Source organism: Cervus elaphus, chromosome 17, assembly GCF_910594005.1.
Source record: "Cervus elaphus chromosome 17, mCerEla1.1, whole genome shotgun sequence".
Classification (NCBI taxonomy): domain Eukaryota; kingdom Metazoa; phylum Chordata; class Mammalia; order Artiodactyla; family Cervidae; genus Cervus; species Cervus elaphus.
The window spans coordinates 24,985,774-25,007,462 of record NC_057831.1 but is presented as its reverse complement, the minus strand read 5'-3'; the positions used below and the strand labels follow the sequence as shown (position 1 = coordinate 25,007,462).

The window sequence follows — 21,689 nt, the reverse complement described above, 5'->3', positions numbered from 1 at the left end:
CAATATATGCATGAAATTTTAATAAAATATTTTCATTCCTTAAAAAGCAGTCTATAACAAAATGAACATTGCAGATAAGTAGAAATATAATTAAAAGTAAAGCTATAATATTTATTTTTAGCTTCTGAATAAACCTTAAGAATAAAATTTAAAACTAACATGAAGGTAAAAACAGACAAGAGAATTTATCTCTTCTTAAAAAATAATTGTAATAATAAAATCTCATCATTAAGTTAAACACATATTTCTCTTTCATCTAGCGAAATTTCAGTACAAGAGTCTATAAGGAAATGTCATTTATAAGTTACTTCAAATGAGAAAGTAAATCATGTTATTCTGAACCATCCATGGCATAGAATAAAATTTTTATTCTTAGAAGGTTTATTTTCTTTAAACAAATTAGTACTTAAAAGTACTCAACACCTAGAATAAAATGAATAATAATACACATTACAATCTTGGAAGAGGCCAGTTAACAAATTGTATTTCATATAACAATGCATAATGATTTTCCAAAAGTAATTTCTAAGCTGCAAAATGAAATGAGAGATTCACACTCGAACTCAGAAGATTTACAAATTCCCTTCATTAGTGAGATACACAAATGCATGACTTTATAGTATTAAGGATGGAACTAACTTTACATAAAATGTGGTCAAATGATTGTTATTGAACATCCGTAATGATCATTTTCCATGAAGTTAAATACTTATAATCATGAGGTTTGATTAACATGCTCTGGTTTCTTGCATGCCATGTTATCATTATAATCAGAAAACTGAAAGACGTTTTCTCCCAATTAAATATAAAACAGATGAACATACTTAGGAAGAAAACATGTATTACTGCCACTTATATACTAAGATTGCAAATACATATGCATATTTTCATCATAAAGGAAATCAGATCATTTAGTATCCTAATTTTTATAACAGCCTAATACACTTGAATAATACTGTGTATACCCAATGCTTTGCTTTTCACAATTAGTTGACAGCAAGTTTGGTTTTTATTTTCCTTTTTTTCTCTTTCTTTTGTTTGCTAAAATAATAGTCCAATGAGAGAGGGAAAATTAATCTACCCCTTTTTTCACCAGAAACATTTACACTTCTATTTTAACCCTCTTTTTAATAATCAGTCTAAAATATAATCTTTAAGTAGACAATACTGACAGTAAATTTCATTTACCAGAATTACAGATTCTTTTTCAGCTGGAGATTAACAGCTTTGAATAAAAAGATCTAGCTTCTCTGATATTCAAGGAAAAATATACCTGTTTGCAATCGGCACTATGGAAGCAGTTTTTCTCCCTTACTACATGCAAATGAAGTTAAACACTGGTAATTTTCCCTCTTCAGTTTCCCAATTCACATGAGAATGGTGTCTGTTATCTAATGGCCCCTTACACATTATCTATCAATAACTCAAAGATTCACTCACGCATTCAAAGGTTAAACTAGCCATTCATATTAAAGAATGGCCTGTATGCTAGTCACTTCAATAAGCTTGATATACTTAGTGTTTTACCTTAAGGACTGCACTGCAAAATGTTAGCTAAACCCAAAGGACATCTTTGTCTTAAATTCCTCCTTAGTTTTATTCAGATTGTCTTGTTTAAATCACACCATGGGAAAGTCCAAGTATTCTATTCCAAATCAGTCCAAACACCCTCTTCCAGTGAAAAGGGAAATTTTATTACCAAAAATGATGTCAAGTAGAATTCAACAATTCTAAGCTAAAATCACGCATATTACAATTTGATAAGAGAAAAACCTTCCAAATCCTCCTATAAAATGACTTTCTTCTATAGATTCATAGTTTCATATATATTTTTCATTAGTTGCTAAGTGTAGAAAGCACAAATTCCAACTGTACATTGTAAAAAATGCGAAGAGCGATACTGGATTATCCAAAAGTCATTTTAAAAAATCACACTATAGTGCCTTTTATAGAGGACTCACATGGAATTATTCGAAATGCACAGCTTCCTCTGTAGTTGCTATGTATAACAGAACTAAATGTTTGTTCATAGAAACAGGCTTAGTAAAACTTTTTACATCAATGTGAAAGATTTCTTATTTTATCAGATCTGATATATTCCAGATCATACCACTTAAAAGTTCATTTCAAGGAAAAATCGTATTTTGAGAATTAAAAGAGACTCTAGTCAGCATCCCTTCACAGGTATGAAAACAAAACAAAACAAAGAACCCACAGCAATTTCAAGCTGAAATTCTAAGTGCTATGCTTTTTTTTTTTTTTTAATGTTTAAAAAGTTATTTAAAGCAGGCTACATTTTGAAAAACCACATACAAAAATCAAGTCCAACATCCTCAACAGGTACATAGAGAGATGTAAGGCTGAAGTTGCTATTTAACTCAGGGAGCTCAGCCTGATGCTCTGTGATGGCCAAAAGGAGTGGGATGGGATGAGGGGTTGGAGGCTCCAGAAGGAGGTGATGTACATATAATTATGGCTGCTTTGCACTGCTGTATGGCAGAAACCAACACAACATTGTAAAGCAACTTCCCCCCAATTAAAAATACATTTAAAAAATAAAATGAGTTTTAAAAAAAGAAAAAAAAAAAAAGAAAAAATGTAAGGCATACTCAGGATTCCCAAGTATCAACCTTTAGGGATGCCTGCATTCCATAAGAATAGACACACTGTGGTATATAGTAACATTTACAACTCCAAACAAACTTATTGTATAAAAATAATATATAACATTATCAGCTAGTAACTTTCAAAAATGTTTTAAGGAACAAAACAGACTTCTTTCTGAAAGCAAATGCATGTACTTGTCACTACCCAAGAGCCAAGACGATATAAAGTTCACACGGGCTCTCTCTTTTAGACTGTGTTCTTAACACTATCAAAACACATTTAAAAACAGAAGATACCTCACCAGATGGAGGTATCCTATGAATCCTTAATTCCTTCTTGTTTTCTTTAGAAAAAACCTACCAAATTTTTCTCATTCTCCCTCATAGACATAAAATAACCTATATTTAAATTAAGGAGCCCGTATTATACGTAAATTCTGAAAATACTTTAAAAAGCTTGATAAATGTTTAGACTATTTGGTAATCATTGCCCTGTTAATACACATGACATCAGAAGCCATTTGAAGTAACACTGGTCCTTAGAGCAAGCACGCTGTTACATAACCCTAGGAATTCTACTAGGTATTTTCACTGACAAAAATGAAAGGCACATCCAATATTACTGGGCTCACCAGTTAGGAACAATGGTGGTACTTCAACTATGCATTATCTGGCTACATTCTCACGACAGTTTTAATTCTCAGCACAGATACCTGAAATCCATCTCTACATCTAACAGAGGTCTAGTTTTAGAGGAGCATTTTCTGGATAACACTGGGCAAGAGAGGAAACATCCTTGGAATACTTTCTGTAAAAATGAACATGAGTTGAGAGAATAACACTGCAAATTATTACAATTTCTGTATTTTAAAATATGCAAAATACTTAACATTTTTTACTGTGGTTTTCTCAGTTCAATATACTTTTCAGTCAGTGCTTTCATGCAATCATTTATGTGACTGTGTCTGCTTGGTTCAATGATATATTAAGGATGAATTGTTAAGAATTTTAAAGAATCTTAACCTATTGAAATGTTCACTATTAAAACCCATATTTATTTATTCTGATACTTCATGTTTAAAGGTAAATCCATGTTTCTCACAATCATCACTATCACCACCACCAGAACCAGTAAAACAAAAAACAAACCTAGAACAAGCTATTAGTAAGTCAAAAGCCAATCCTAGGGCTTATTAGAAGCTTCTGTTTACTTGTTTTCTTTCTGTTCTCTTTTCTCCTTTCTTTTCTTTTACTGTAGGGGAAAGAGCCATTTAATTTTTAAAACTATATATGAGAATTTGAGCAAGCTCCATGTGATAGAGGAGAGCGAAGGAGCCTGGCGTGCTCTAGTCCATGGGGTCATAAAGAGTTAGACACGACTTAGCAATTGAACAACAACGAGAAAAACATTAAAATGTAAATGGGCAGAACTCATTTCTACACTAAATCAGATATCCCAGCTTCTAAAACTTTCCACCCCAATCCCACCCCAAACACACATTAAAAGTACACTCAATAACAATGGTACACCATAACTGCTCTTTAGTCATTCTTTTTCCCGTCCTTAAAAATATTATCACACAAAAGATAAACTTCATTTTTCCTTCATTTCTGTGTGTTTGAATAAGTGTATGCTAGGGAAAGGGCACACGTTATACTCTTTACATTGCCTGGCATCACATATGGAAATCTGATTATTTTTCCCAATTGTTATTTTATCCCAAGGTCACGAGTATCTATTGGCAGATTTCCAGAAACAGATGATTCATTGCACTAATGAAAATGTGGTTCATGAAAATACCATTTATGTCAAAGACAGGCCAACTATAGGAGGACAGAATGTGGATCTACTCAATCAAACAATAAAACTGTGAATGAACATTATTAAAAAGGAATATACTTAAGCCTATTTAAACATAGTTATCCTCGCTCCGATATCTCTGGTGAAAGCTATGTCCTACACTGAAACACAGATATTAAGCTGGATTAGTTGCAAACACAGAGTTAAAATTTAATTATCTATGCCAATCGTGCAGGTCATTGGTGCACATAATCCATAAAGTATTTGTATGTGAAAGACAGACATTTGGGTATCTCTGACAGTCTATTAATACACATTATTTTCAATAAAATAATGAAGTCATTATGAAAGGTCTGTTTGCCTAGACTCCCAAATCTGTCAAACTGTTCACATTAGCTCCAGAATTCCCGCTATGCAAAGGATGAACTAAGTAGCTCCTAGACTAATAGAGAGATTGGCTTAAATTTGACCTTGGCTCTCTCTTTATAATTAGCTGATTCATTCCCTAGGGGAAAGAGGTAATTAACTTACTGGTTCAGAACTTCCTTAGGAAAGAAATGTAACCATCTCACTTAAAAGAGTTTTCTTTTTTTCTACAGATCTAATGTAATCTCAGATTCAGATAGAAATGATAATTTATAAAATTCTTTCAAATACATTAGGTCCATGGCTCCACACAATAGCCTATGACTTGGTTTAGGCCAGAGAGACAGCCTTAAGGCACAGACTGGATAGATGATACTGGCAAGGTCAAAAAGCCACTTACTAGATAAAACAAAACTAGAATTCAAGTTCCCAGACTCTCAATTAAGTTCTCTTCCTCTGATACTACAATGCCATGTCTATAAGAACGTTACAAGAATATTTACAGTGTGGTGATGTTTCCAATTGAGATACTATATTAGCAAAGGGAATGTGGGCACAGATAAATAAAAGCATTCATTCCAGAAAATTCCATTAAAAATGAAACCTTTATTTTTGTCTTCAGACTCCTTCCACAAACCAAAACTCTTCAATGCTTATAAATAATACATAAATGGTGGTGGTTTAGCTGCTAAATCGTGTCCAACTCTTGCAATCTCATGGACTGTAGCCTGCCGGGCTTCTCTGTCCATGAGATTTTTAAGGCAAGAGTAATACTGGAGTGGGTTGCCATTTCCTTCTCCAGGGGATCTTCCAGACCCAGGGATCAAACCTGGGTCTCTTGCACTGCAGGCAGAGTCTTTACCAACTGAGCTACCAGGGAACATTATATTTATGTATATACATCATAATAAACATTCCCTGGGTCTGGAAGATCCCCTGGAGAAGAAAATGGCAAACCATCCCAGTATACCTGCCTGGAAAATCCCATGAACAGAAGAGCCTGGCGGGCTACAGTCCAAGAGATTGCAAGAGTCGGACACAATTTAGCAACTAAAAAACCACCACTATTTATGTATTATTTAAAAGCTTTGAAGAGTTTTGGTTTATGGAACGAGCCTGAAGGCAAAAATAAAGGTTTCATTTTTAAGGGAATTTTCTGGAATGAATGCTTTTATATCTGTGCCCACATTCCCTTTGCTAATATAGTATCTCAATTGGAAACATCACTTCACTGTGATGTTTATGTAACATACAAATTTATGTTATACATAAATATAACATTGGAATTTTAATACATTTATTTAACATTACTCTAACAGGAACACTACAGAAACTTTGACTCTAAAATAGTCTTTCATTCAATAGACAAAAATGTTAAGTAAAATAAATATAAGCATCCTCTAAAATAAAAAATGCATATATTTCTGAAATGCTTAAAAGGGAAAAATCTCCAGTCTCTTTAAACACAAATCTATAAAGCTATTCCCATAGGAGAAAAAATGTTAAAGAAAAGACAAAATATTATAATAATGAACATTAATAATAGCCCAAATCAAGCTAAAATTATGAACATACCAAAAATTAAAATGATTTCAAATAATATAAATGAGATTAATATAAATGAAGCATAACAGTAATGGACTCTATGTTGGATAACCACATTAGCTCATTATCAAAATCAGGACACTTCTGGGAATGAAAGGGGGGGTGCTATTAATAATTACACTGAACAAGAGGCATAAATTGGGATTTCCTGGGAAATAAACAGGACATATGATCACTCTAATTTTATGTCTTCACCATCTGGATTTTTTCAAGGATTCCCAAGCATCTTGAGTTTTTGTTGTTTTTTTTTTTAGGTCAGAATTTTCTTTTTTTTCCTTCATTCCCTCCTAACCCTACTTCTCTTTTACAATCCAGGAAAATATTTGTCAAACCACTTAACTCCTTCTTCTCTGCATGTCCTATTCTGTCTATTAACTAGGGTAAGAAAAGTGTAGTAGTCTGAAAATCTCCTTTAAAAGCTATTACTTCTACAGTCTCAGTTTTACGGCCTCTGTGTTTCCATTTCAAAATGTCATGGCCAGAGCCCTGAAGAGAAAGCTGCAGTCTGGTTTCTGCCTGAACTGATACACTGCTGTGTTTGGCATCACCTGAAACTGGACTCTGAAAAGCCTACCACAGCTTATTTGAGGTAGGTATATTTGAAATGTAAAGTCTTCCTAAATTCAACATTCAGAATAAAGGAAGAAATTTGGAAGGGAAGCGTAGAAGAACTAGTTATTATAAATAAGAGGTTTCACCACACAACGTATAGTTAGGGTTTCTGAAGATGTTTTCATTAACTCTTCACGCTTAGAGCTTTCAAATGGTTTCCCATCTTCTTTGGAGTAAGACCAAAGTCCTCACAAAGTGTTATATGGTTTCCCCATTCTCTGCGCACAATACCTCTTTGGACCTCCTTCTCTCCTCCTCTCCCATTTTATTCACTCAGTAACAGTCAGTCAACCCAACTCTCCCAACCTCCCACACCTCCAGCCACGCTACTGCCTCAGGGATTGAGAATATGCTCTGGTTGGAACACATTCCCCTTGTAAGCACTTAGTCACTCCCTGATCTCCTTTGGTCTTCCTTAAAAGGTAATTTGTGAGAGACCTTTCCTGACCACCCTATTTTAAATGGAATACCCCCAGCACTCCCTATCTTCCTGTCTAACTTTATCTTTTCTCTATAAAATCACTATTTGATATATCATGTATCTTACTGTTCTGTTATGTTCCCACCAGAATGCAAGCTCCATAAAGACAAAGATTATATTGTTGAATATGCTCACTACTGTAACTCCAGTGCCTAGAAAAGGGACTGTTGCTTTTAAAAAGGCTCAATAAAAATTTGTTGAATAAATAAATTCTTAATAGCAGCTCTCACTTGTGAGCTTAAACGGACTAAGGTCACGAAAATGCCTGGCAATCTGGCAAACTGGTTACAAAAACTTCTACAAGCCTCAGTTGCCTAAAGACGATTTTAAATTTGCAAGTGAAATGTTGGCAATTTTGCAAATATCCTTTTAGATGTCTCTGAAATACAAAATTCTTTGGATTTCAAAGGATTTATTTGTTCCAGACTGTTTTTTATCAGTAAAAGGCATAGCAAATAAGGCTTTTATTATGTGTTTAAGTATGTTTTTAAAACAATATTAAACATATGCATTTTATATCAGTTAAGAGGAATTTAAAATAGAAAAAATAATGATTCCTTTATGCATTTTATATACAAAATTCTCAGAGGAAATTATACATAAAATACTAATAGGAAAACAAAGACTTTTGGTCTACATCTGAGTTAGATGTAGACTTAACAGTGAGTACTTTGTGTCAAATTACATAAAAATGCAAATTGCAACATCAGAAACACTGACAATCAAGTTTTCAGTTTTTTCCATCAAGATGCACATTGTATGTGAGTGTGGGGAATAAGAAGAAATGGTGATGTACAAGTACAAACTATGTATCTACTTTGAATAAAAAATATTTACAGATATAAAGTGTGCTGTATACAATACTGTCATGATATTGATGTTGAAATACCTGAAACTGAAATTCTAACATTAAAATAACATTATTTTTCTACATGTAAAAAAAAGTATATATATATATATACATATATATATATATAAACTGAGCTCTGAAGAGCTCTTAAGTGATGAACAGATTTTTGTGAACTTTCTGAGAATCCAGGCTCCTTGGAGAGACACATGCACACATGGTCTCCTTCCTTTCTCCATTCTAACTGTTATTACATCCAGCACCTAAGCAACATTTCTCAAAAGAAGTGACAAAATTAAAACTTAAGAACTCTTGATACCCTGATATGATAGGTGGGAAATAATCATGCATTTTAATTGCAAAGGTTTCCTTGAGTTAAATAGTGTACATTTGTAGCAGAATGACCAAAGTCAGAGACTGCAGACTATTAATATTGGGAAAAGTTTTGCTAAATGAATATCTGTAAAGATCCTTTCAACAACTGTCAAAATCAAAATGACTCTAACTCAGTAAACCTGCCAGTTTAGAATATCACTAAATTAAAGTTCCAAATGCATAGTCATGTTTCTTGCACTAGAGTTATTAGGAAATAGTAATCATAACCTAGATCTTTTTTTGTATTGAAATAAACACACATATTCAGAGGAAGAAAAAAATGTTAGAAAGATTTTTTTCACACAAATTCTAAGACTCATATTCTACATTATAATGGTTAGAAATACTTTACAGATCATTTAATACTTAGCTTAGTACCTAGCAGCTAGACAGCTACTCAAAAGTATCTTGTGAATTACCTAAGTGAATGAATGAATGAATGAATGTTTACTTCTATCTTTTCTTCATGTTTTAATCTCAGTAGTGGTCCTTCAAAGATAATGAACAAAATTCCTATCACCATCCAACAGGCCTTTTCAAAAGGATTCTCTATTCAGTGATTGAGCAAATAAGGTAAAGTAGTATGGCAGATAAAACTTAATATACTAAACAATTTTAAATAAATGGAAGCTCCTTTTCCTGACTGAAAAAACAAATATCTCATTCCAACAAACAAAAGCCCAGGACCAGACAGCTTTACTGATAAATTTTTAAAAATACTGAAAAAATATTTAATATCTATTCTTCTCAAAACTCTTGCAAAACACTGAAGAAGAGAGAAATCTTTAAAACATATTTATTAAGTCATGATTATCCTTATACCAAAACCAGACAAAGAGACCACAAAAAAAAGAGAAAATGACTGGTCAACGTCTTTGCTGAACATAATTCAGTGCAAAATCCTAAATAAAATATTAGCACACCAAATTCAACAATACACTAAAAAGATTATATACAACAATCAAGTGAGATTTAGTCTAGGGATGTAAGGATGGCTCAACACTCAATAATCAATTAATATAATCCATTCATTAAGACAAGAATACCCACTCTCATCACTTTCATGCAATATAAGAATGAAAGTCCTAACCACAGCAATTAAGCAAGAAAAAGAAATAAAAGACATCTAAATTAGAAAGGAAGAATTAAAACTATTTTATATATTACACATGTCTAGTTATTTGCAGATGACATGATATCATATATTAAAAAAATAACCTAAAAAAGTGAAAGCCTTAGTCACTCAGTTGTGTCCCAGTCTTTGTAACCCCATGGACCGTAGCCTGCCAGGCTCCTCTGTCCATGGAATTCTCCAGGCAAGAATACTAGAGTGGGTAGCCATTCCCTTCTCCAGGGGATATTCCCTACCCAGGGATTGAACCTGGGTCTCCTGTACTGCAGGCAGAATCTATACCATCTGAGCCACCAGGAAAACCCCAAAAAGACTCCACCAAAAAATTCTTAGAACTAATAAATGAATTCAGTAAAGTCACAGAACTCAATATACAGAAATCTGTTGTGTTTCTATACACTAATAAAAATTTTTCTAAAAAGAAAATTAAGGAAACAATCCTATTTAGAACATAATCAAAAATAATGGACTACTAGGAATAAATTTAACCAAGGAGGTGAAATACCTCTACATTGAAAACTATAAAACACTGATGAAGGAAACTGAAGGAAATGGAAAATGGAAAGATACTCTATGCTCATGGATTGGGAGAATTAGTATTGCTAAAATGTCCTCATTAAATGAAGAAATCTACAGATTCAATGCAATTCCTTTCAAAATGCCAAAGGTGCATTTCACAGAACTAGAACAAATTTAAAATTTGTATAGAACACCCCCCTACACACACACACACAAAGAATATCTAAAACAATCTTAATGAGGAAGAACAAAGCTGAAAGTATCATGATCCCTGATTTAAAACTATACTACAAAGCAACAGCAATCAAAACAATATGGTACTGGCACAAAGACAGATACATGAAACATATCAGTGGAACAGAATTGAGAACCAAAAATAAATCCACACATATAAGGACAATTAACCTATAACAAAGGAGCAAAGAAGATACAATCCAGAAAGCATAGACTCTTCAATAATCAGCACTAGGGAAACAAGACAGCTACATGCAAAAGAATGAGACTAGATCACTATCTTATACCATACACAATAATTAACTCAAAATGGATTACAAACTTGAATCTAAGATCTGAAATCATAAACCCCCTAGAAGAAAACATCGGTGGTAACCTCACTGACATTGGTGTTAGCGACGTTTTTGTGGAAAGAAAAGCAAAAATAAACAAGTGGGGCTACAACAGACTACAAAGCTTCTGCATAGCAAAGGAAACCACCATCCAAATGAAAGGACAACCGACTGAACACAAGATATTTGCAAAACACATAGCCTATAAGGGTTAATATCCAAAATATAAAGGAACTCATATAACACAACAACAATAATAAAAACCAACCTGATTTAAAAATAGACAGATGATCCAAATAGACATTTTTTCCCCCAAAGACATACAGATGGTCAACAGACATATTAGATGTTCAATATAATTAATTGTCAAGGAAATATAATTTAAAACCACAGTGAGACATTGCCTCACACCTGTTAGAATGACTATTATCAAAAAGACAAGACATAAATATTGGAGAGGATGTGTAGAAAGGGAACTGTTGGCAGGACTGTACATTGGTGTACACACTATGGAAAACAACATGGAGATCACTGAAAAAACTAAGAATAGAATTTCAAATGCCCCAGCTATTCCACTTCTGGGTATTCATCCAAAGAACAACAAAAAATATATATTAATTCAAAAAGATATATGCACCCCTATGTTCACTAAAGCACCATTTACAAATAGCTAAGATATGGAAACAACCTAAGTGGACATGGTTAGATGAATGGATAAATAAGATGTGGTACATACACATAATGAAATATTATTCAGCTGTAAAAAAGAATGAAATCCTGCCATTTGCAGCAACATGATGGGATCTTGATGGTATTATGGTAAGTGAAGTAAGTCAGATAGAGAAAGATAAAAACCGCATGATTTCACTGAAATGTGAAATCTAAAAAGAAAATAAAACAAATATAATAAAAACAAACTCACAGATACAGCAAACAAATTAGTTGCTACCAGAGGGGAAGGGATAAGGGTGTTAACTGTATGGTGAAGGATGGCAACTAGATTTGTGAAATGACCATTCTGTAGTATCTACAGATGTTGAATTATAAGGTTATAAACCTGAAACGTATATAAAGAAAACAAAGAATAAATATCTAAAATACTTGTGTTTCAAGGGAGCCAGAACATACACAGCTTCTTTTTCATAAATGTAAACTCTCTAGTCACCTAAATAGGAAATTCTCTTTGAAATCACCATGAGATCACTCTTCCCAGAGAATTCCTCCAGAGATCCTGCTACAGAACGATAAAATCTCAAAATGAGTGAAAATTGTTGAAACGCTAGTATTTGGAAAGTCTTACAGGAATTAAATGAGAATTCAAAATTATGAATGGACAGCATCCACAATGTCAGCAGAAATCTTTACAAAGTAAAAGAATTTAATTTAAATAAAAAGCGTTTCAGTCTTAGATACAGGAACTTAAAAATGTAACACTTAACATTAAAGACCCTTGATTAAAGACACTACAAACAAGGTGTTTTAAATTGTATCTCTTCAAATTGTTTGAATTTACGACTCCTTCTTGGTTCATGAGATATCAAAACAAAATTTCTCCATGCATATCTAAAAACAAGAATCCTTCACGCCAAAGTGCTCTCTTTCAAAAGGCACTTTGTGAATTAGAAGTGCTTACTGAAATTCACAAAGGGCCAATTATTAAAGATTTAAACTTTAGAATCAGGACAGGGCCAAGCACCCCTAACAGAAGTGAAATCTATCCATAGTATAATAGTCTCATTTATTAATTGCCAGGAAACAATAGGCAATGGCAAATAAACTACTATGAAAGAGATCCATTTAATCAGAAAAGACCTGGAAATAGATATAAACACTACAAAGATAATTTTGCCCAAAAGTGCAGTTGGTGCTATCCCATAAGACACTGGTTTTGATTTTACAATTAAGGTGTGAGTGACTCTCTGGGAAATTTTTTTTGATGGGACATCCAGCATGTAACTCCTACTACTTCACTTAATAGCACTGAAATAATAAGCCATTTTTACAATAATACTTTACTGGCTTGCAAATGGCTGAAGTATAAAACAGATTATATACTGAATACAGTAAATAATTCTCTCTCTCCAAATATGTGCTGCAGAATGGTATAAAACAGAATTCTTTTTTTAGGGATCAAACAAAAAATAATTCAAGAAAAACCTAAGAAATTAACAGAAAAGCAACACCTTAAAATACCAAAAGGGTAATATAATTTTCACAATTAAAATTTATACTCATTATTATACATACATTATTTAAACATAAACAAAAAGAATACATATGAGAGACAATGCCTTACAGCTTTGAACAGAATGGCCAATATCCAGTCCCAAAGAAAAGAGAGCTTGAATTTCTACACTAGTTCTAGGAAGCCAGCTATCTTTTTAAGGGTTTTGAGCTGAAGATTTCTCAGTGCTAAGAAACTGTTCTTCAGGATTCAGTTAACAAGTATTATCATATATAGCGATAAACATTCTAGCAAAACTGTGTGATTTTGTGATAGCCTCTTCCAACTGGCATTTTTCAAGAACTTTGTTTCCTATTTTGATCTATTCATTCACTGCAAAAGTAAACCTTGACTTGAATCAACAACTAGGGAGTTTGGTCCTGTGCAATCAGGTGGAGAAAGTGAATCTAAAGGCAGCATTAATATAAACTGAGCCCTTAGGAGGTAGTCACAAACTACTTAGTCTCTACCTTATCCCTGGGCCAAATGCTGAGTTAATTGCTCCCTTCGGTATTATATATTATTCCCAGTACTGTCCACAAAACAGGGGTTAAAAGGGCAGCAGGAAAAGGGAGAGGAAAGAAAGGAGAGAATTAAAAGATAAGTAAACAGTGCTTTTGGAGTGACAACAGTTGTTTTTTTCAGGCAGATAGGACAAGAAAGGAAATAAGAAAATAAATGGAGACCTGGGAAAGGATGGAAGAAAAAGTCCAAGGAATAGGAAAAAGAAAGATGCTCAAAAGTACAGACGGCTCACATCTGAAACCACTTATCACTAGTCTTATATATATATACATACACATATATATTTTATATCCTTAAACCTTTTCTCAGTCACAAAAAATAATCCAGCTCCCATAAAACTTATACTGATTTGAGTTTTTTATAAAAGACTTTACTCAAAGTACCTTGACAGGTCTTAAACTTTAAATTTTAACAATCTTTAGAAACTTCTTTTAAAGAAAAAAGAAAGAAAGAAACTTCTTATCATAGGTCAAAGAACAAATTTACTGTATCAGTCAGATTTTTCTTCTCTGGAAATGGATCTTGAATTCTATTTAACCCCCACTTTTAGGTCCTACTTTTAGGACCTCTACCTGAATTATAGTTTTCTCTGACTTTAAAATATTTTATCATTATTTTATGTATCTCCAAAAAGTAAAAAAATGCTGCCAGTTAATTTAAAACTTCTATCAATTGTAAGATGCATCTCAATTACAGAATGTGGAGGGAGAAAGTGTTCATCTTGTGATGGGTAAAAGCTCTCAGCTGGCTATCTGCCTCCAATCTCCAACTTCCTGTCCGTCCTTCACTCTGCCATATGAATTATCTGTACATACTAGCACTGTCCAGATGAAAAGTCACTGTGTCTCCCTTCTGCCTGCATAAGTGAAATCTAAATTAGATATTAATAGCATGCACATTTTTTCACAAATTGAACCCAATCAGCTCTTTAGTCTTACTTCCTGTCACTCTCACAATATAACTCCATCCTAAAGTCACAATGAGGATCTCTATTTTCCATAAACAGCAGGTTCTTTTCAAGACTTTCTATGTATGATATGAACGCTCCCTTTCCACAAACTGTCTCTCCTCTCCACCTTCCTCACCTAGGAAAATTCTACTCACACTTCTTAACCTGTCATTTAAACACAAAGTCATCCCAAAGTGCACAGTAATATGGGTAATTTTATAAGAATCAATTTCCAGATCTTCAATTCTCAAATCTCCGCTTTCTTAGAACCATCTTCTTGAAAACACTCTGATTCTTCTTTTTCACCAGCTCCCCACCTGCCACCCCTTTCCTTCACAATTATTCTTCTCCACTTTACAAATCTCACAAGAATACATTACTGAGAGCTTAAAAACATCCAGATCACCAAGCAACTGGAAACAACTCAGAGCCCTAGTCTAGAGAAAGAGTCCTGGGAGAATCAAGTAAGAAACGAGAAAGACAGACTCTTAGTTCACTGGCCACTAACTCATAGTCAGACTCCATGCCTTTATCTACTGCTGGGTAGAACTGTTTGCCTATCAATTCACTTAACTTAGAATTAGCAAGCAGAAATGAGATGCTTTCAGAAGGACATACAGTTTACTTAAATTGAAAATAAAGTCATCCTTTTTCTTACCAAAAATTAAGTCTTATTTGGCTTACTGGGTTGACAAATGAAGACTAGCTTTATTTATTAGATAATATGGTGAGCATTTTCTAATTTGAACTAAATCCAGTGTTAGAGGCTTTGACCAAAAAATATATACAGATATTTAAAGCACATATAAATAATACACCATAAGCAAGAAATGATATCCTTTACCCATGGATTATAATATTTACCAAATATTGCTTTAAATATCAATACTAGCTATATATCTATTTTATTCCATTGGGCCATGACGTACTTAAAAAATTTAACTGTGTGTAGCTATCTCTTATTGTCTTAAATATCTCATTTATTCTAGGTGTTCAATCAATTTTTCATGGATTATTAGATCAATCAGAGCTACAATTAAATCTCCTTGTTAAAAATTCCTCCTAAAACACAATAGTAATCACATTGTTGAATAAATAAACGACCTCCCAACCAGAACTACTGATTCCCTCCTAGATTACCATTTCATGTTACTTGTAACTCACTCTGCCTACTATGTTAAAAAAATTACTTCATAAGTCAGAGAAGGAGAAATATCATGACATCCCTTATATGTGGAATATAAAAAGAAATTATACAAATGAACTTACCAAACAGAAAGAGACTCAGAGAATGAAATTATGGTTGCCGGGGGAAGGGATGGTTAGGGATTTTAGGAAGGTCACGTACACACTGCTATATTTAAAATGGATAACCATAAAGGACCTACTATACAGCACATGGAACTCTGCTAAACATTAGGTGCCAGCCCGGATGGGAGGGGGTTTGGGGGAGGATGGATACATGTATATATATATGGCTGAGCTCCTTCACCGTTCACCTGAAACTATCACAGGATTTTTAATCAGCTATACCCCGAGAAAGTAAAAAGTTCAAAAGGAAAAAATAAAATAAAATCTACACATTTTGTTCATCATGAAAAAAATTACTTCAGTATATTTCATATTTTCTATAAGATCAAAAGCTTCCCAATGTTAAGATCCCTATCAGACTGACCTCCGTCATCACCTCTGCACCTAAGGTCAACTTTCGTCAACACTTTTGAGTGAATTACTAATTTAAAATAAACATCCTGGCCTTTGCTCTTTGGAACTCTGATGCCTAACTTAATCCTACTGCCATGTACTTTGGCCCAGGATAGACAGGGTAATTCCTAAAAAGAAAAAAGTGCTGTCAGTATACGAATATGATGCCCCTGACTCACCATGAGCAGAGAGGCATGCTGAGTTATTTTTTCCAGTAGTAATGATGAATTGTGCTGACTGAGCCATCTGGTTCCTCCTGGGACCAATGGCACACATTTTTTTATATATAGCCTGCCAGGATTTAAGCTATAATTTTTGCCACTGAGTGGGGAGGGGGCATTTTTTTTTTCTTTTAAGAAAATGCAGCTATTTCACTCAAAGTGACAATACTCAAAGCAAAATGAAACAACCAAGAGCATATGCAGCATAGCCATAATGTTTAATCTCTTGTTGGGAGACATTCGACCTTCTGATCATCTCCAATTCCTTCATACATGAGTCAGTTCTGGTCTCACTATCTTATGACTGACCACATGTAAACCAAATACTTACAAGCTGAATTTTACATGCCTTCCTTTCAACTGCTTTCTGGCCCTACTATAGATCAGCTACATAGAGAAAGAAATACCCACTGCTTTCCAATTTCTACATAAATCCTCCTTTCTAACACTCTTTGAGTTTGAATTAATTTCATGACCTTAAATAAAAAATACTATTTCTTTTGGTTCATTTAGTCTGAAAATGTCAACTTTCAAAACTGCTGTTACTCTAATTTTTCAGCTGAAGTATAGTTGATTTGGGCTTTCCTGGTGGCTCAGGTGGTAAAGTAATCTGCTTGCAATGCAGGAGACTCAGTCTCGATCCCTGGGTCAGGAAGACCCCCTGGAGAAGGATATGGCAACCCACTCCAGTATTCTTGCCTGGAGAATTCCATGGACAGAGGAGCCTGGTGTACAGTCTGTAGGGTTGCAAAAGAATTGGATATGACTGAGTGACTAACACACACACACACACACACACACACACAGAGTTGATTTACAATGCTATTCTATTTTTCATTAGTATATAGTCTAGCATTTCAACAGAAGAAAAGAAATCCTCAGTAATATATAAAGAACACCATATACATTTACTAATGTGTACTAAAATACAGTGCAAGTCATTAAACTGAACAGTGACATAAAATCAGGCTCTTCTCTTCATATTCGTTTAAACGATTTCAATGCAAACTGATACTCCACTTCTAGGCAACATCATCAACATGAAACCTCACAAGGGCATTAGTCAATTCACTACTTACAACTCATTATCTCTCAATTTCTTATTTATTCATTTATTTGTCATTTTCACACATCATGTTGCCCTCTCTCAAAACAAACTCAACATGAACTACAAAAATGAGGCCTGTTGTTGTTGTTTTTTTAATATGTGTTTACTTTCAAAGGAAAGACCATGCTTAATAATTAAACTTGAAGACTCTATACCTAGAATATAAATTAATCTCTAAAAACCTGGAAAGAATTTTAAAATATACAGACATAAACAACGGCTATCAGGAAATCATGAATGGAACGGTAAACAAGAAGGATTTTAAATTTTACATTAGAGTAGCCAACCATCCTGGCTTGCCTGGGATTAAGGAGGATATTTCCCTAATGCAGGTCTTTCTAAGATGCTAAAACCAGAAAAGTCTCCCTACTTGACATAGAAAACTGGGAACTTCAGTTCTCTTATTATAGCAGTGAACGAAATCATAAACATTTTAGAGAGGAAATACATGCTTTTATCATTTTTATTTTCTATAACATTTTAGAATAATACTTGTTTTGTCTGTAGATTTTAAGGAAAATATAAATAAACAAGCCCTAAAAAGGCTTTTGAAAATCCATTCTGTAAGTTAAGGAATTTAGTCTTAATGTTTACTTTTTTACTTTCTACTACCAAGTTAGCTGGACTTAATGTCTCAGTTTAAAAGTCAAGAAAAATAAATAAAATGAACTAAATTATTAGGTATTTAATTCAGATAAAAACCGGGAAACCTTAATCTAGAAAATTTCAGGTTTGTTTGTTTGTTTGTTTTTTTAATTAAACAGTTTGGGTTAAGTTCCCATTAATCAATTTTTACTTTTGTACCATGAACTGGTACTAAATTGCTTGGCAAGTTATTAAAAGTAATAGAAAACCTATCTACTTTAACATATATGAAGGCAATTAATAGTTAAGGCAGCAAGAAATTTACACAATCAAAGTGAAAAATGTACAAAGATAAATATTACAAGTATCTTTCATTTAGTTATAGTTTTTGCCTAAAAACCAAATTCTCTGGTTTGTTTCTAATCAGGAATTCACAGAGTCTAAGTACTATTCCAAAATTACGAAAGAAGCAAAGAATTAATCTGCTTAAAAGACAAGAAGCTTTCAACGGAGTTATTTACAAATAATTACTGCAAGGAGGTTTTCTTTACAACAAACTTTTCAGTCACACATGTATTACTAGCAAATGAATCATAGGAATAGTTGACTTTTTAACATATAAACTATTAATGCATGAAAGATACTGTGTGAGTGAGTTATAATCAAAATAATAAAACTTTTTAAAGTATATACCCGAATTTAAACTACCCAAGTTCTACATAATTAATGCAATTTAAAAAACTAAACCCTTTTACAAGTTATCTAACTCATTTGGTGTAGGGGGCTGAATTGCCTTAAAAGAAAATTTAAGTTAAAATAGCTTTTTATCACATCTCATATGGGGCTCAAAGAACAGTACAGAGGTTGACCATTCCCCCTATTAGCCAGCTTCAATCTAAGTCACTTCAGACTCTTCAACGGGTTGCATAGGCATGCGTGTGTGCTCAGAAATGTCTGACTCTTTGCAACCCCATGGACTGTAGCCTGCCAAGCTCCTCTGCCCATGGAATTCTCTAGGCAAGAATACTGGTGCATGCTAAGTCACTTCAGTTGTATCCAACTCTTTGTAACCCTATGGACTGTAGCACACCAGGCTCCTCTGTCCACAGGGTTCTCCAGGCAAGAATACTAGAACGGGTTGTCACTTCCTTCTCGAGGGGATTGTCTCAACTCAGGGATCGAACATGAGTTTCTTATGTCTCCTGCATTGGCAGGTGGGTTCTTTACCACTAGCACCACTTGGGGTTGGCATGGACATGAATGTAAAATCAAGTGCATCAGAAGATGACTGTTAATTAAAACATTATCCCCTCGTTAGACTATAAGCTTCATGAAGATAGGGGTCGCTTATATTTCTCTGCCAAATCCCTGAAGCCTATAAAGGTGCTTGAGCATATGGTACATGTTCAGTAAACATGTGTAATTAACACAGTATATTACGGTCTCTGAAATCCTGCTTTTGGAACAATCAATTTACCTAACAACTAGTTGAAGTAATCAGATTTTTTTTGGTAGCAATTTCTCATAATGAAAGTCACTCAGTCGTGTCCAACTCTTTGCAACCCCATGGACTATACAGATCATGGAATTCTCCAGGACAGAATACTGCAGTGGGTAGCCTTTCCCTTCTCTAGGGGATCTTCCCACCCCAGGAATGGAACCCAGGTCGCCCACGTTGCAGGCAGACAGATTCTTCACCAGCTGAGCCATAAGGGAAGCCCAATATAATTAACATTTACCCCCAAATAAGTAAGAAAGTGTCAGTCACTCAGTCATGTCTGACTCTTTACAACCCCTGGACTGTAGCCAGCCAGGCTCCTCTGTCAATGGAGTTCTCCAGGCAAGAATACTGGAGTGGGTTGCCAGTCCCTTCTTCAGGGGATCTTCCTGTCCCAGGGATGGAACCCAGGCCTCCTGCATTGCAACTGTTTTTTGACAATTAACCTATCTAAAATTGTTTTAACCTTATATGTAGAAAGGTACCTCCCCCCGCCGATGTTACTGAAGGTAAGACAGACTCAACTAAAATGAACACTAACTCTTTTAACATCAATGTACCCTTTGCACTCTGTTGGATCCACAGTTTTCTAATAAAATTAATAATTTTTCTGCATTTAAATTTAAATCTATGTTCTACCTTGAAAGAACTAAAAAAAGGACAATAAATAAAAATGTCAATTCACCATGACTTGACTCTAAATACCACTGTACAGCCACAGCTGATGATTCATTGAAACTACACAGAAGAACACGGACTTGATCTAGGGTGGTCAGCCTGCAGTGGCTTGAAGCAGGATTTCAGTTCTCTGGCCAGATATGGAAGTCAGCTCACTGTAGTGACAGCTGAATCCTAGTTACTAGACCACCAGGGACAGTGGCCAGTGACAAGGCCCCAGCCCATCAGCTTTGTAGAAATGAATCCCACAAGGAGACAGACAGAAGCAAAACAAGTGTTTATTAAGAGGAAAAAGAGAACATGTGAACAGACACACATGGAAGGACTCAGAGAAAGAGTCTTGCCCTCCTAGCAGTTTGAATCACTTATATAAGGCATTTCTTCTGGGTTTCCTCTGGCCAATCATTTTGCTTTGCTTGGCTCTGAGTCCATAAATGGCTTAGCCCAGGGTCTCCCCTGTGCCCACACTCACCTCTTATCCAAGATGGATTCTAGCAGAGAGGCCTATGAGGAGGTTGACATCACCTACTGTGGGGTGGCACCCCTCCCTTTCTGACCCTCAGGAGCACATGTGTAGTGGGGAAGTTCGCCCTGACCTCGAGAAAGAGAAATATGTGGTCTCTTAATCTCTTATCTGGGCAGGGCTCAGCTCCTCTCTGCTCGTGCTATTATCTTTGTCATAGAGCAACTGTCCACAGGGGGCAGACTCCAGCCGCTCAGCCCGGGGCCCACCTATCTCCTGCCTCAGACTCTACCTGGCACTGAAGAAATAAAAGGAATAAGATAGACACCCGCTCTGAACCCAGTGTCTGTATTGTAGAGTACCTGAATAACAAACAACCAAAGGAACAAGTAATCACTAATGATAGCAAGAACAATGAATGAAGTGGGCCACAAAGAGACTCAAAGGGGAAATTGACTTTCAGTAGTATGGTCGGAGCAGGCTCTGCTGAGGAAATGACATGTCAGTCAAGATCTGCAGGATGAGAAAAACTCCGTCATGTGAAAAGCAGAAGGAAACACGTTCTGGACACCAAAAACAGCTAGAGCCAAAGTCTGAGGCGGGAAAGAGCTGAGCATTTAGAAGAACCAAAAGGAAACTTGTTGACTTGAGCAAAGTTTAAGGAGGTTGAGGTGGGGATACCATTTACGGCTAAACAAGTAAGCAGCAAAGAACATATACTCAAGTGCAATAAGAAGTCATTAAAGTTTAGGCAGAGGGCTACTAAGATCCAACAGAAGATGTCTCTCCTCATCACGTGGAGAATAAGAGTGGGGAGCAGGTAT

At 34.7% G+C, this 21,689-nt stretch overlaps 1 protein-coding gene across 2 annotated transcripts in view; it reads right to left on the bottom strand.

Annotated features, from left to right (window-relative positions):
* Positions 1-21,689, bottom strand: part of PPP3CA (protein phosphatase 3 catalytic subunit alpha) — a 315,119-nt gene that overhangs the window by 177,747 nt on the left and 115,683 nt on the right. The window lies entirely within an intron of this gene.